The following is a 15,109-nucleotide window of genomic DNA, read 5'->3' on the forward strand; positions in this document are numbered from 1 at the left end:
TTCACTCTGTGTGTGGCTCAAACTGAACGTCTGCCTTAATTGATCTGAACGAGAATTAAAGTAAATTAATTTTGTTGGTTTGATAACTTGTTTGTTTTCCTCAACTTCAGTTCAGGATTCGTTTTGTGTAAACTGTTAAGCACTTGGTGGTTTAAACTCCACTGATTGGAGAGAAAATAAGTCCTTTAAATCAACATAGTGGAACATAATTTCATTAGATATTGTCATGACAGTTGTGTTACTGTTGTGCCTAAAGATTTGGTTTTTGTGTCTAGAAATCAGTGTGTTTGCACTTTTAAAGAAGAAAAAGTTGGAATTTAAAAGGCAAATGCAGCTACAGTTGATGTAGTTTCAGTATTAAACAGTAAACCTCATACCTGCATCACTTTTGCAGGTATTAACTCCTCAAAAATAATAAAAATGTGAACCACAGCTGCCACTACTTTAAGGCCGAACCAAGCATTTGCTCATGTTGTCCTCAAAACCGTACGTTGCTCCTAAACTGAAGCTTAAATAAAACGACCAGTCTAACGTTCCTGCCTGTTGTGACAGAAGAAATGAAGCAGAGCGTCCACAGAGGGCCTCGTCCTCCCAGACAGCTGCTGGAGCAGCAGCAGCAGCAGCAGCGGGGGGTTTGGCGCCCTCTACAGGACTCCATCAAACACACCCATGACCAGGCAGTCATCTGGGGGTTACACCCGCTTTGTGACCAGGCCATAACTTTGATTGCTCACTGTCTAAAATAGAAATTAGAGTGACATCACGACCGTTTCATTACCTCGTGAAGATTCCCGTCGCTGATAGTCGGCCGAGCTGTCGGCAATCTGATCCTCGGACGAGCAGCTCAGTAAAAAAAAAGGGATTCATTGGGGTTAATATTGGATATAGGCTAAATTAAATTCCAGAATCTGACGGATTAATCTCATCTATCCATTTTACACCGTCATTAGAGGGACAGCCCGGATGGCCAGAGTCATGATTCACGTCGGGAGTTTCTTCCAGTGACCTGCTCTGAGTTTATCTGAAGGTGCGCAAGCTGGAGAGCTCGATGGTTTTTATTCTATCTGCACCGGAGCAGATTTTACACTGTAAATGTACAGTAAGATAGCAGCTGTGTTTACCAATACTTTACTGTATCTTCACAGTGTTGGAATTACAATTTAAATAGAATGAACGAGTGTGTAATGGATTAAAAGTGCAATAAAGTGGAATATGAGGCTTACTGTTTGATACTAAAACCAGACTCTCCTATAATAGACTGTATTTATAGTGTTAACATTAACTTTAACTGCAGTTACCTGTAAATTACAACATCTTCTTCTTCTTTGGAATATCATAAACACGACTGTTATTTCCAGATATATAGCATAATTAACAACATCTTTAATGTTTATGATCCAGAGCTCTGTTTCACACATAAAATAATGACATTTAAAGGATGAGACAAATGGATTTATGGATTGGCAGCAGTTATTCAAAGGCAGCAACTCCAGAGACACAAACAGTTATTTAACTTAATATAAATAAGGAGGAAAAAATGGTAAAGCATCAATTTATCAGCACCCTTCTTAGTTTGGCCGGTTTAACCAGAGCTTTGTGTGAAAGCGTTTTGTTAAATTCACACCATCAGTTGTTACAGAAGCCTTCTGTTGACAGTCGTTCTCGTTTGTGGCTCCAAACAATCATCAGCTTTTAACCGTATTGTGTAAAAACACCACTGGCTAATCTATCCCAGCGTCCAGCTCAGGAAGCATCATCCTCCCTCCGTCCTCGTCTCTGCAAAAGTTGCTGCAACTTTGCAATAAAAGCAGATAAATAAGTTAAACTATTTCATACTGAGTGTTCACTTCATGTTGAAACAGCTTGAGTGGGCTAATTAATCTTAATTCTCACTTTTTGGGAAAGTTCTTGAAATGATTTGACATTGGACCTGGAGTCGCTCGACAGATATAAAAAAAAGTATTTGTTCGTCAGAGCTGCTTCATGACAGCGAAGCCGCCTGGACATGATTGAAAATCAGCCGAATGTCCTGACAAGTATAAAAATTGATGTGTTGTGTCATATGGTGGTGTGTGTGTGTGTGTGTTTTGTCGCTTATCCTCCATCTGCTTGCTGCTAATCATTCTGTTTATGACTGTACCTTTGCATCACCCATCCAATATGGACCAGTGTGGGCGACCACTGGGGAGGTTTAGACTTTAACTCCCCATCTGTCTATTGTGGATGAGTCTGCTCTCAGCTTTGCCACCTCTTTCTGCCTTCCCTCGCGAAATATAATGCAAGCCTTTATATCCAGCGCGTCTGATGCTACGACGCTGGAAGGGAAAATGCTATTATGGAGCCCATTGTGAGCACAGTGTCTCCATGTAGCATCATAAAGAGGTTTATGAATACAATATGTAGTCACTACTGTTGTATCTGTATGACATTTCACTAAATGTAGTCGGTCGTACAGCGCGTGAGGTGTTGGATGCGGTATGAAACACGACAATTTGACATTTTAGGAAAGCCTCTGTGGGCTTCATGACATCACGGTAAAATACAAAGCTCCGGCTCAGCCAGACAGAAGCATGTGTGTGTGTGCGGATATATGCAAATGCATGTGAAAGAACATCAGAGGGTTTTCGGACAATATTCTGCTCTGGTTGGCATCACACATGAGCAAATCTCAAATGGAACAACATGCATTTTTTCCATTTCACTGCCTTAAAAGTCGTATAGCAGCCAGCCACCTGTGGAAGCAGCTCCAGTGGAACTCTGAGCTCGTCAAGCAACGCTCGCCTTTTTTTTTACCCCCCACATCATCCGGTTGCTTCATTTAAGTCGTCGCTGCTGGAAGCTGACATCCAAAGTGAATCATTACTTAAAATTTATGAACAAGGCGAGAGACGTCGTTTGGCACAAATAACGTCGGCCCAGGCGTTTGGCTTCAAAAGAGATTTAATGGTCGAATTACCACCAATTACCGTCTCCCCTGAACAGCCCAAAGTGTCATTAAGCATGCTGTTGAAATCTGCAACATCCACGGCGTGAGCACCTGTGGGGATGTGGGATGTACATTCTTGGCCGTTACTCAAAAAATTGCAAATGCCGGCCTTGTTGTCGAGCTGCATGCATTAAAAAAAAAACTGGAGCTCGGAGGATCACAGGACACGTCCCCGCTGTTAATGAACTTTCTCACTTTCACCCCCAAACTGGGGGAAAGATTTATAGCAGAGATGTAATTTAAAAGTTTCCAGATGATTTGGCTTCTCCGTGTCATGCTTCTGTGTCAGCGCCTTGCATGCATCCCAATGCAGCTGGAAGCAAAGTGAGAGCGGGCGAAATTGCATCCAACAAGAGCACTAATGACTTTCTTCCAGGGTGCAGTTTAAAAAGATGCAAAAGCTAAGTGCAATCTTTATTCAAGTGTAAATCCGAGTATTGATTACAGCAGCAAAGTTGTGCTGATTCTCTAAGGCAGTGGTTTCCAGATAAGGTGCCTTAAGGACAAGCATATTGGGGGGAAAAAAACTCTGAGTGCCATATTAAAAACATGGTTTAAACTGCAGTTATGCTGCAGCAAATGACGCGACAACTCACGGTTGTCATAGTAACGTAACACACTTTCTGTCTGTGGAGTTTTTAAAGAGCTCAGCCGGCGGAAAAATAGTGATGGTCAGGGCAAGTAATGGAAAGATTTGACACAGTAAACAGAGCTCAAACACGCAGTCGGCCCGCCGCACAGTCTGAATCCGAGTTCACTAACAAAGCTATAATCAGAGCGAGCAGTTCCAGCTGCATGGACAGACTCTGGCTGCTTGTGGGAGATAGATATCCATCACTGTCTGTGGTGTTGCACACATTTCCAGCATCTTGGATGAGAGAGCCAGCGAGATGTGGCTCCGTCGTCCCCGGTGTGCGTGAAAACAAGCCCAGAAACCAGTCAGACCCGCAGCTTCTGCTTTCCGTCTCCACACCACAGAGCGCACAACAGCAAGTTCACAGTATCCCATTAACAATCTGAACCTCACGACGCGCTGGCGGCTTTCAAATGCATGATGCGTTGCTGTTGTTTTGTTTTTTTCCCACCAACACAGTACCATCTATCAACAAGACACTGCAAAAACAGAAACATATTGTAGGATTTCCAGCGTTCTAATTGTCCTTGAGCTAATTATCATCCAGAAAAACAACCTAATCTGAGTTTAGAATCATGATAATTCACTTTATTCTGCGTGTGTCACTTTAAAGTTCCATGTGCAGTGTTTGGGCACGTTGTCCTACTGGGTGGTGGTCGTCCTTGGTCTGCAACAATGGTTCAGAAGGTAGTGTGTGTGAAGCTAAACTCCTTCATTTCTTTGCTGGACCTAGATTACACAAATGGTTTGTTACAGTACGACTAAATGACTCAGTAGAAGGATGTTTTGGGATTCATGCCTTTCTGTAGTACGTGCAGAATCTAACTCAGGGGTCTCGAACTCCGGTCCTCGAGGGCCGCAATCCTGCAAGTTTTAGATGTTTCCTTCTTCCAACACACCTGATTCAAACGATCAGGATCATTATCCGGCTTCTGCAGAGCTTGATGAATAGCTGATCATTTGAATCAGGTGTGTTGGAAGAAGGAAACATCTAAAACTTGCAGGATTGCGGCCCTCGAGGACCGGAGTTCGACACCCCTGATCTAACTGATGTGGAGTTAGAGCCACTCTCTGTTTAGGATGGCTTCTCTTTCTCTAGTGTGACAGTTGGTTTGAAACCTTTGGGTGTGTTTGTCTCACTCCTGCCTCATGAAAAAGACGTGCAAAGGGTTCCTTTTTCTTAAATCACGCGTCAAGCTAATATCCACATGAATGCCAACGGTTTCCAGCAGAACGTTGGATTGCAACCAGACGATCAATGTATTCACCTGTCAGCGGTTTTAATCTTGTGGCTGAGGTGTTGGAGATTTGTTGGGTTGAGTGTCACGACAGAACACCTCCTTCAAAGGGCTGCCGCGATCCATTAAAGTTTGGGAACCGCTCGCTCTAAGAAGATAACAAAAAAAACAAGTTCTTTTATGCTAAAAAGGATCCATACCACACGGGCTGAAAAGCCTGTCATCCTAAGCACAGTCTTTAAACATGGACTAGCACATTATCTCACGCTGAGAGTCGGGCCGTAGCCTGACTGTAAAACTAAAAGGCAGTTCTGACAGGCATGACGTGTGTTTCTATTCTACAAATGTTCTCCCAGACACCCCCGTTTTCCCTGGGTAGTGGCACTCTGACACACTCGGTATTCACGGCGGCAGGAAGCCTGTCAGCGCTATTTACACACATAACTGGGGTGAAAAGAGGTAGATTTCACAATGAGGTGCAGCGGTTCATGGCAGCTGGTATCAAGATGCCGTCAGAATCCAGAAACCGCAGCCGCTTTGTGACGGTCCCCGGTGAGATAGCGGGGGTGGTCTCCGCAGAGGTTGGCTTGTCAATGAACTCATTGAAGTGATGGAAATTTACCTGCACATTTGAAGCTTTGTAAAAACTTGCCAACACGGCGTGAAGCGTGTGCTCGTAGCCTAAACATGTTTACAGAACCCGACGCTATGCAGGAAAAAACATTCTATGTCACCCTTTAACATTACAGTCTGATCAAAATCTCCACAATTCATTCGTCTGTTCTGTGATTAGGAAAAGCTTTTATGTCGGCCTTAATTCACTTAAAGCGAAGGTATCCATTTAAACACGAGAGGACTTCCTATTGGCCTATTGATCAGCGGCGCTCCCAAGTGATTCGTCCCAACTCGTCAGATTGATTCTGTCACGGCTCTTTTGGTGAGACAGCACGGAGTTAACATGGCACGCTAATTAAGCTGTATGAACCTACTCTGCTAATTAAACGGGCCGATACCTGGTATCATACGCAGACAAGCGAGATTTGTTTGAAGGCTGAAAAGCGGCGCGTTAAATTAAAGAACAATGTGAGCGTGACATTGTAAAGGATATAAGGAAGGAGGGGGGAAAAAACGCTTAATTGCAATCTACTCAAACGTTAAGAATATTTATTTATTTTTGTTTTGAAGAAAGTTCTGCAGGTAGCCCCCCCTCCTACACCACCCACCACCACCACCACCCCCACAGTTAAGCAATTACATAAAGTATTTAAATAAAAGATAAATAAAACACTGCAATTTAGCTGTAAGCAGATTGAGTTGTTTGTCTCCGTGTCTAATTAGTTAATGAAAGACTTTTAACAAAGTATAGCATAGCTGTAATCATATTTAATGACATGATTAGACTCAAAAACAAACCCAGAGAGCCTCGGCATTAAAACCTCCTGACTAATACGGTGCCAGTGCCACCAAAAAACAGCTCCGAGTTCGACCTCCACGCATCAACACATCCTTAATCAAACTGAAATCTGGGAAATCTGGAGGTCGAGCCAACACCTTGAACTCTTTGTCATGTTCCTCAAACATTTCCTGAACAGTGTTTGGCAGGAAGCATTATCCTGCTCAAAGAGGAAAATCGGGGGACGTGAAGGGGTGCACAAGGTCTGCAACAATGTGTAGGTGTCAGAGTAACATCCATATGAATGCAGGACTCAAGGTTTCCTCGCAGAACATCGCCCAGAGCATCACGCTGCCTCTGGCGGTTTTATTGATTTTAATGCATAAATGAAGCCGTTTGGAGTATTTTTGAAATCGGAATACAACAAGCAAACAACATCCTGTTTGAATAAACACAGAAGTTTCATCGGATTTTGAATATTTTTTACCACAATGTTCAGCTAACTTTGTAAATTGGTGAATTTATTCTTGTTTACCTTTTATCTGTGAGTCCTCATGTGTAAATAGAAATTAAAGAAGTGAGCCTATCCAGTGGAAGATCTTATCAACTATAGCCGTTCATGACTTTCCACCGCTGGTAACTGATGGAGCCAGCTAATGCTAACTAGTGTGGCTAACGCTGTAGGTCATGGAGGTGGTTGTCAACAATCATCCTGTGTGATCGTGCTAACATGGTTTTCGGTTCCTTCCCACTGTTGCGGACTGCTGAAGCTTATAGGGAATCCAAATGTTTTGGATTGTTGGGTGTTTCTGTCTCTGCCTTTGTGAAGCGCTATGAGATGACTTGTTGTTGTAAATACGCGCTATACAAATAAAGTTGAATTGAATTGAAATAGTGTTGCGTATAAGCAGCACACCGCTTCTAGCACATTTCGTTGCAACTACATGACATGCAATGAAGCGCCAAATGCAAAAAAAATGTGATTTTCTAGCATGCAAAGTGACTTGGCAACACGCTTTTTATGATAGCAAGCCGGGTCGTGACCACTGAGCTGTTATCTCCAAGCCAGCGCTGCAGAATGATCTGCTGCACCTCACTCTCATCCTGCTACACTTTGGCTCATTTATCAATTATCTTGGGCAATGCTCAGGACCTGTGCCTCTGCAAAATAGTGATACAGGAACTATTTTGGTGGAACATTTGTTTGCAGTGAAATGGTTAATTCGCTGCAAGAACCATGCAAGGCTGCCTTATTGCACAAATCTCTGAAGGAGAAGAGAAAGCTGAGTGACTTGCAGATGAAATGGCAGACTTAGACTTGTACCCACAATTAACATCTGGTGAGTTAGACTGCTGCCGCTTTATCTGCTCAGGCTGCCTGTAATCAAACTTGACTCACTGCACTTAACTCTTACATGCCTCGGACACTTGCGTGATTCACTTTGGCCTCAGAGGGTAAGATGTCGCGCTGTAGCAAGAACGACGGTGCACATGGATACTACACCTCAACTTTACCACAGATGTTGACAGCCATGTTCACGGATAGAGGGAGTCCGTGAGCTGACATCTCATCGCAGACAAAATCTAACTTGTGATTAGCCCGTGGAAGGGTCACACAAATGAATAAACTAACAAGGTTTATGCTAGCCAGCTAGCTGACAGGAGGACTTTGGGTTTACACGAGAACCAGTGACGAGCTCGCTGGTATGCAATTAGTCACGATCAATTATGTTGAGGCATTCGACGAATAAGCCGACTCAGACGTTGCTATAAGTCCAATAAAGATGCACATATTTTACAACGGCATTAAAGATTATATTTGCGATAAGACAAAAGACCTTGAAACAGATCAGAAGTCTCTTGTTACCCCGAGAGGCTGCTTTGTGCTCCTCTCTCTCCGAGGTAGTAACACGCTTTCATTTCCACTGCTGCGCTAATCACAAATACCATGACCTAAGCAAGTACAATCAGCTTCCAAATATAAACCCCCTCAACTGCATAGCAAATGCGATCTCCGCTTTAGTATGCAGGGCTACTTGGCTCAGTGTCTGAGAATGTAATTATCCCTCTGTAAAGAAGGTAAAGTGAAGCCCATGTTAGCCTTCGTGTCCTTGGCTGCACCGGGCCCGAAGCATAAATCTTCAGAACACATCTCATTCTGGGTACATTCATTACGCCACACATTGCACTCGACAGACAGTAAATTACATTAGTAACTCCACTTAAAACTGCAGGTAAGACGCGATAGAGAGGAAATTCTCATTCAAAAGTAAACTTCTGCTCTCGGTTTATTTGGGTCTCAAATCGGGACTGAATTACACGCCCAACCTTTGCCGCTCGAAAGGCCGTTTAGTGATGACTGTTTGCACCTGTGCACAAACGGATAATTGGAAGATACCATTAATGTGTAATTATTTTCTTTATCTACACAAGATCCTGCAACCGATTCTGTGCCAAAGCCTCATTGTGAATCCTTTCTGAAACCATAGTAAGCCGGCGGCGAGAGCAGAAAGCAATGAAGTATGGGTAAAGCGGCGTGTGTGTGTGTGAATGAAATACAAATGCCACTCCATTCAGCAGGACAGAGTTTGCCATAGATATACACCCAAATGAAAAAGGGCCACAATCACTTTAGGCTGAGTTGCGAGCAAACAAATTAATTATTTATGAACAATGAATATTGCATATTGCTCTCAAAATTGTTGTTGCCTCTCCTTCATAAGCCAGCAGATTTGATTTACACGGCTGGATATTCACTTCCGTGGACGCTGAATTCTAATCACTTCTCTACGTCGGGACAAAAACAGCCAATATGCAGCTGATTTTTGTGGCAGAAAAACATAAAAAAAATTTATAACGTATATATGTTTTTTCCCCCCTTACAAAGATATCTGTGTAAAATTATTTGCATTTCATTTTCTTGACATGCAGCATAAACATGGCGCCTCCACGGGACAGTGAAGAACTGCTTTCTACCTTGAGAGCTCAGTTTATGTGTTTATGCTTCTGTCATCCGTGGCCGATAGACAATGTTTCTCCTGCAGCAACGCATCACGTCGCGCGCCTTGTTTTCACCCAACATTGCCTTCTGATGTGCCCACTTTAAAAAGTAATCGAGTGGTCAAACAAAGCTTGAAACAGCCGCTGTGTAACCATTGGCTTTTCTATTTTGCACCATGGTTCAGATGTGGGGTAATAATGGCTCTGCCATCTGCTCACCCGGTTGTCCTTTAAATTGTCTTGTTTTGCTATTGGCTTAGAACAAAAACATGTATTCAGAGCGCACGCCGCTGTTTATGCCTGGCACACATTCACTCCGGCTCCACGAGCACCAGCACATAAGATAATTTTGAAAATATGAGTAAACACTTGAGTTTCTGAAGCGGATTTCACCTGTTTTAACCTTTAGAAGTAGTTACCGTGATTCAAGCCTTTTTAAAAACTACATCAATACAAAGCAGGAAAACAAACACAAGCCAGGAGAGAATGTTCTTCTGTGTGTAAATATATTCTGTTATCCTCACACTGTGCTGCTCTTCCTATGCATTTGCTATTGAAGGGAGGTTTTTTTCCTCCAGCTCCTGCACCTGTTCGGGGTTGTGGGGGGGCAGCAGCCTTTCCCAGTGTGCGTTTGACAAAAGACAGCATCCACCCCGAGCAGGTCACCAGCTTATCACAGCGCTAACACATATAGACAGACAGCCACGTTCACAACTACAGGCAATTTAGTGTTTCCGCTTCGGCTAACCCACTGTTTCCGGATGGGAGCGAAGCTGCACACACAGTCAACCCACTCGAATGCATGGAACGTGTGCAGTGTGCACACAGAGAGGCTGCAGCCAGCGACTGCAGGTTCAATCCACTGATTATCATTTCATGCTTATTTGAGTGTAAATATACAAACATATGAGTCACAAAGCTACACTTGTGCAGGATGCCAGCGGTTCTGGTGTCTTCTGACAGTGAAGCTGGCTCCTTTTAATGCCTCTTCTTTCCAGGATCTCGTATCAGGATATAATCCAGATTAAATTTAAGAAACTTTAATGCACTCGTGACCATGTACGCTGCAGGTTGTGGTCATGTGGGTCAGTGACACACAAATTTTCCCATAAAATCCCAGTAAAATACTTGCAGCTGCATTTTTACACTCGCCTGTTTTAGTGTTGCATACCATTTTATTTTGGTTTACTAATTGATTCTATAAGTTTAAGCTTGGCTTGATTTTTGCACAAAATCTTTGTTGGAAAAACTGCACACGACTGGCTGTTCTGTTACTGTAATTCCTAACGGCGGCATGTTTTTATGATCACATGTGGGTGCACAGTTGCGATTCCTCCATGAAGCTAAAATTAGAGCAGAGAATAAAAAGAGTGAGTCAGCAGCTGGATGATCCAACCTCCACGTGGAGAATCATCGCTGGTGCTAGAGGTGGGTCTGCGGCTACCATCAAGAGAAGAAACAACAGTCAGGAGCCCCAGGATCACATCTGATGTTAATATTGTCATCAGGGTTATGAACCAGTCCTTCAGGGGCTTTTAAATTTACTTTTACATTGTAAGGCGTCTGAGGAAAAACCTCAGGAGACCCGACATGCCAACGTGTTCCAGTCCAGGTTGTTTGTACAGCATGTTGAATATGAGTTGTTTTTTTTTGTTTTGGCCACAACAAAACAATTGTAGCTCCCCACCTGCCTTTACTCACAAGATTTGGCTCCTTGTGACTTCTTTCCTTTCCCCAAAATACAATCCAAGTTGAAGGGTAGCCATTTTGACAGTGTTTAGGAGAATCAGCGCCCACTGCAGATGGTGCTTGGCAGATTTACACGCAGGGACTTGTAGGGAGCGTTACAAGAGTTGCAGAAGCACTGGAGTTTTGCACAAGGAGACTATTTTAACAGGGACGGCAGCCAAATTTACATCTGGTGTGGTTTCAGGAATATTTGATCACCTGTTGTAAACACAGTCCATCTTTGTTTATCTGAGCCCCATACAAAGTAATGCCAGCCCTGTTGGAGCACCCGATGCTGTTTGATAACCGCCTAAATAAAAGTTTCATTCATTAATTCACAAGATATGGAAAAGTAGCACAACTCACATTACTTCCTCGCCCACATAGATCGATGCTCTCTTGTGTTATGGGCAGAAATTACCGGACCGTCTTCTCATTATTCATTTAATGAGACAGAACAATCCCTAATCTAAGTGGAATTTTTGTCGTTATCAGACGGACAGCGGACGCAGAAGAAAATCCAACCGAACGGCAATTTGCACACATTGCTGACTGATATAATTACACATTAGCAGCATTAAAGCAAAGCAAAGAGCCGCCTTTTCAACATCTGGCTCGTCTTAAACCAAATGCAGAGGTGGTAGGAAGAGTCAGACTTCAATGTCGTCAGCGCTTCAGATCACAGAATTGTTAAACCTGTCCAAGACCTGCAGTGACTTCGTAAACGTTTCATGTTTGGCTTGTCATCTGTGCAGTTTGTGCTCATCCCAAACAGCCTACACACAAAGCGTAGAGGCTCCTTGTAACGGATGCACCCGCCCCAGAGTCGTCTCCATTCTCACATTTATATTCATAAAGCCCTGAGATGCACGTTTTTTTTTTTTCTTGCTCAAGTGAAAACATTTTCAACTTGTACAGAGGCGCCTTCACCTCAGTACGCGCCGACCTGCAGTATTTGCATCTGATAACGCCCACTCCTGCCTTTCTGCTGACTTTGTGTGTAAACTCTATGCGATCGTACCGTCTCTAAAAAACTGTCTTGCAGTCTTTCTGAACGCGCTTTCTTCAAGACAGCTGACGCCTCAGAAACGCTAATTTGCGCATTCCTACGCATGCATTAATTGCTTGTTTCGACTGAAAACAGAACTCTGACACGGATGAAGTTGATATGTTGAACTCGGTGGCGAACGGTTGCTGATTTACAAATCCCGAGAACACGGAGCTTTTCAATGCTGGAAGTCTTTGAAAGCAGCCACCTGGAGATCCGATTTAATGCGAGTCCAACACCCAATATGCTTTTAGTTCTGGTCGTCTTCACCGGCTTAAGAAAAATATCTGTCTTTTTAGCTGCAAAATGATCTCTGCAGTATGTTCACCAGCTGGTCGCTAACTTTGTTCATCTGCCGCGTGAGAGTAAAATTGGCTTTTAAAACTGTTTTTTTTTTTTTTTGTGGTTTGTTTTGCTGACAACCCGCTCCATCAAGAAATGATACTGATGAAAGCGAAATAAAAAAAATAAAGTTAGATGCTTCAACTTCTATGTTGATATGTTCATATGCCAATCAGCTACAGCATTAAAACTATTGACAGTTAAGGTGAACAACCCAACTCATCAGTCTCTTCCACCACTAACAGCTACTGCCATGGACAAATGAGGATCATAGCTGGAGCAATGGTCCAATGTCCTTCACCTGGATATGGCAGCAGGATGCACTATGGGAAGAAAACGAGCCAGCAGAGGCAGTGTGATTCTCTGGTTGACGTTCTGCTGGGAAACCCTGAGTCCTGCATTCATGTGGATGATGCTTTGACATCCATCACATACCCTAGCTAAACAGATCTCCACAGCAATGGTGAATTTATGAATGCACCTCATTATCATTTCCATATCGGTAAAAAACAACAACAACAGCAACAACAACAACAAACCCCCACTTTGGCTTGTTTGCATATCTTTAAACCAATCAAAGTCATCTGGGGTACTGCTAAATCCAGCATGCAGCAATGGTGGCGCTGCAAAATAGTGATGGGGAGCTGTTTTAATGGAACATCTGCATACAGGACATGCACCGAAAGAACCAAACCTACCAGCCTTCTAGAGCAAATTTAATGAAAACCTGAAATTTTCAGCGTCTAGGTTACTGCTTGTAAGGGTTTTCCCTCACAGTGAAGTCAACTTTGAAAGGCAGCTACACACAGGTAGTAGAAGGGACGTCATAGGAAATGCATGTGAGAAGCTGATACCTGACGTCTACATCTGGTGAGTCCAACTAGTGCTGCAGATATACAACCCTTTATGGCAGCAGTGTCCCCTGATCAGCAGGATAACACTTCACACATTGTTCAGGGATGGTTTGAGTAACACAACAAAGAGTTTAGGGTGTTGACTTGACCTCCAAACTCCCCGCATCTCAATCTGATGGAGCAGCTGTGGGACACACTGGAATAATCCCTGGAGGCTCCACACTACAACTTCCTTACGCAATGTGAAGCAGGTGGTTTTAATGTTGGGGCTGATAAGTGTATATATAACAGTAGCTTTAAACTTTAAAATATACCACAAAGTAAAGGAATATAAACTGCTGCATTCCTTTTCTGCCTTTCTGAACACATAAAGCCGTTCTCGGATCAATAGTCAGTAATACACAGCAACATACTTCGCTTGTCTGGACTTCACATCAGTCAAACTTTGCTGCAGGAAAAGCGTGACAGCGGCAGCCAAAAATGTATCCAGGAACAGAGCGCCTGGGGGGGAATGATTGCTTTTGCTGTGTGTCATGAAATGTTAGAAGTGAGTTGCTGCTTACTGGACTTTATGGCAGGTGAAAGGATATGCATTTGAGTCTTTTGTTACACGTCGAGCTCTGCGGTCTGCAACGTCAGAGCTCGGAGAATAAAAAAAAAAACCTTTGTTCGATGCCGTCATCATGAATATTGCAACACACACAAAGCTCAGAGATGCCGTCGGTCAAAGTTGCATCAGTTTCAATCGGTAAATTCCAGCACTTCAGTAATAATAAACACTAATGCATCTGGTAAAAATCCATATATGAATAATAAATAACACGGAATAGTTTCACTTACAAGCCGATTTTTTTTAATGTCCTACCAGAATGTCTGGCAGAGTTTATTGGTCTTCTAACAACTGTTCTACTCAACCTTCAGCTAAGCGTGCTATTGGGGAGGAGGGGGAGCAATGTGAGCCGACTTTGACATGCTCTGCCAACGTTTCAAATATTCATGATGTTGTAAGCTGCACAGTAGCAGGGAACAGGTTTACCGAGGCTGCCGAAACCTCATCACACAGCGGCATCGTCTGTTAGACCTCCTCCTCGGAAAAAAGTTAAATCCTCACCCAGAGCAACACCTGGGAAGTGATTGGCTCTGAGCGCACAGGAAGTAATATTTAATTAACTGCTCATCCTGCTCCCTCCGTGGTTCCTGGCTCTTCCTTTCGCTGCATCCAAGTGACGGTTTCGTCTCGTGGATGCCTCCGAATTCTCACTTCCCCGCAGATTTTACGAGCTCTCCTTGAGTAAATCTTCCCGCAGAGCCGATTATGAAATTAGATTTAATCTTGTCTTGGATGCAAATTGCATCCGAGATAATGCTTCAACGTTCGCTTACACGCATGTCGCTTGCATGTATGCAAATGTACCAGAAAACATGCATGTTTTAAGTACATTAATTAAAATTAGAGGTGGATTAGGAGGAGGAGGAGGGATGCATGACTTCATGTCTTTTCTCTGTAAGTATGTACTTATTTCATATCATCACTCATCACATTTTCCAGCTGTCATTTAATTGCTGGGCAGGCTTCCAGCGCTGTAGACTTACACGTCGCTAATAGATGTAAAAATGAGAGCAGACGTACGGGATATAAATGCAAAAAAGTTGTTACAGTATAGGATTTGGCAGTTTGACAGCCTGAACTATAATCAAGTGTAACTACTCAAAAAGTGATGACTTTGATTTCTTTTAACAGGAGGAGAGAAACGGGGCGACGAATTACTTCACCGACAGTCAGATTATAAATAGACGTGCAGAAGCCACGGAAAAGAGTGAACAATAGCAGGTACGTGGTGGCTTTGGAGAGCATGTGTGTGACATGTAATCATGGTTACACACAC

This window comes from Stegastes partitus, unplaced genomic scaffold, assembly GCF_000690725.1.
Source record: "Stegastes partitus isolate 25-593 unplaced genomic scaffold, Stegastes_partitus-1.0.2 Scaffold294, whole genome shotgun sequence".
Taxonomy (NCBI): Eukaryota; Metazoa; Chordata; class Actinopteri; family Pomacentridae; genus Stegastes; species Stegastes partitus.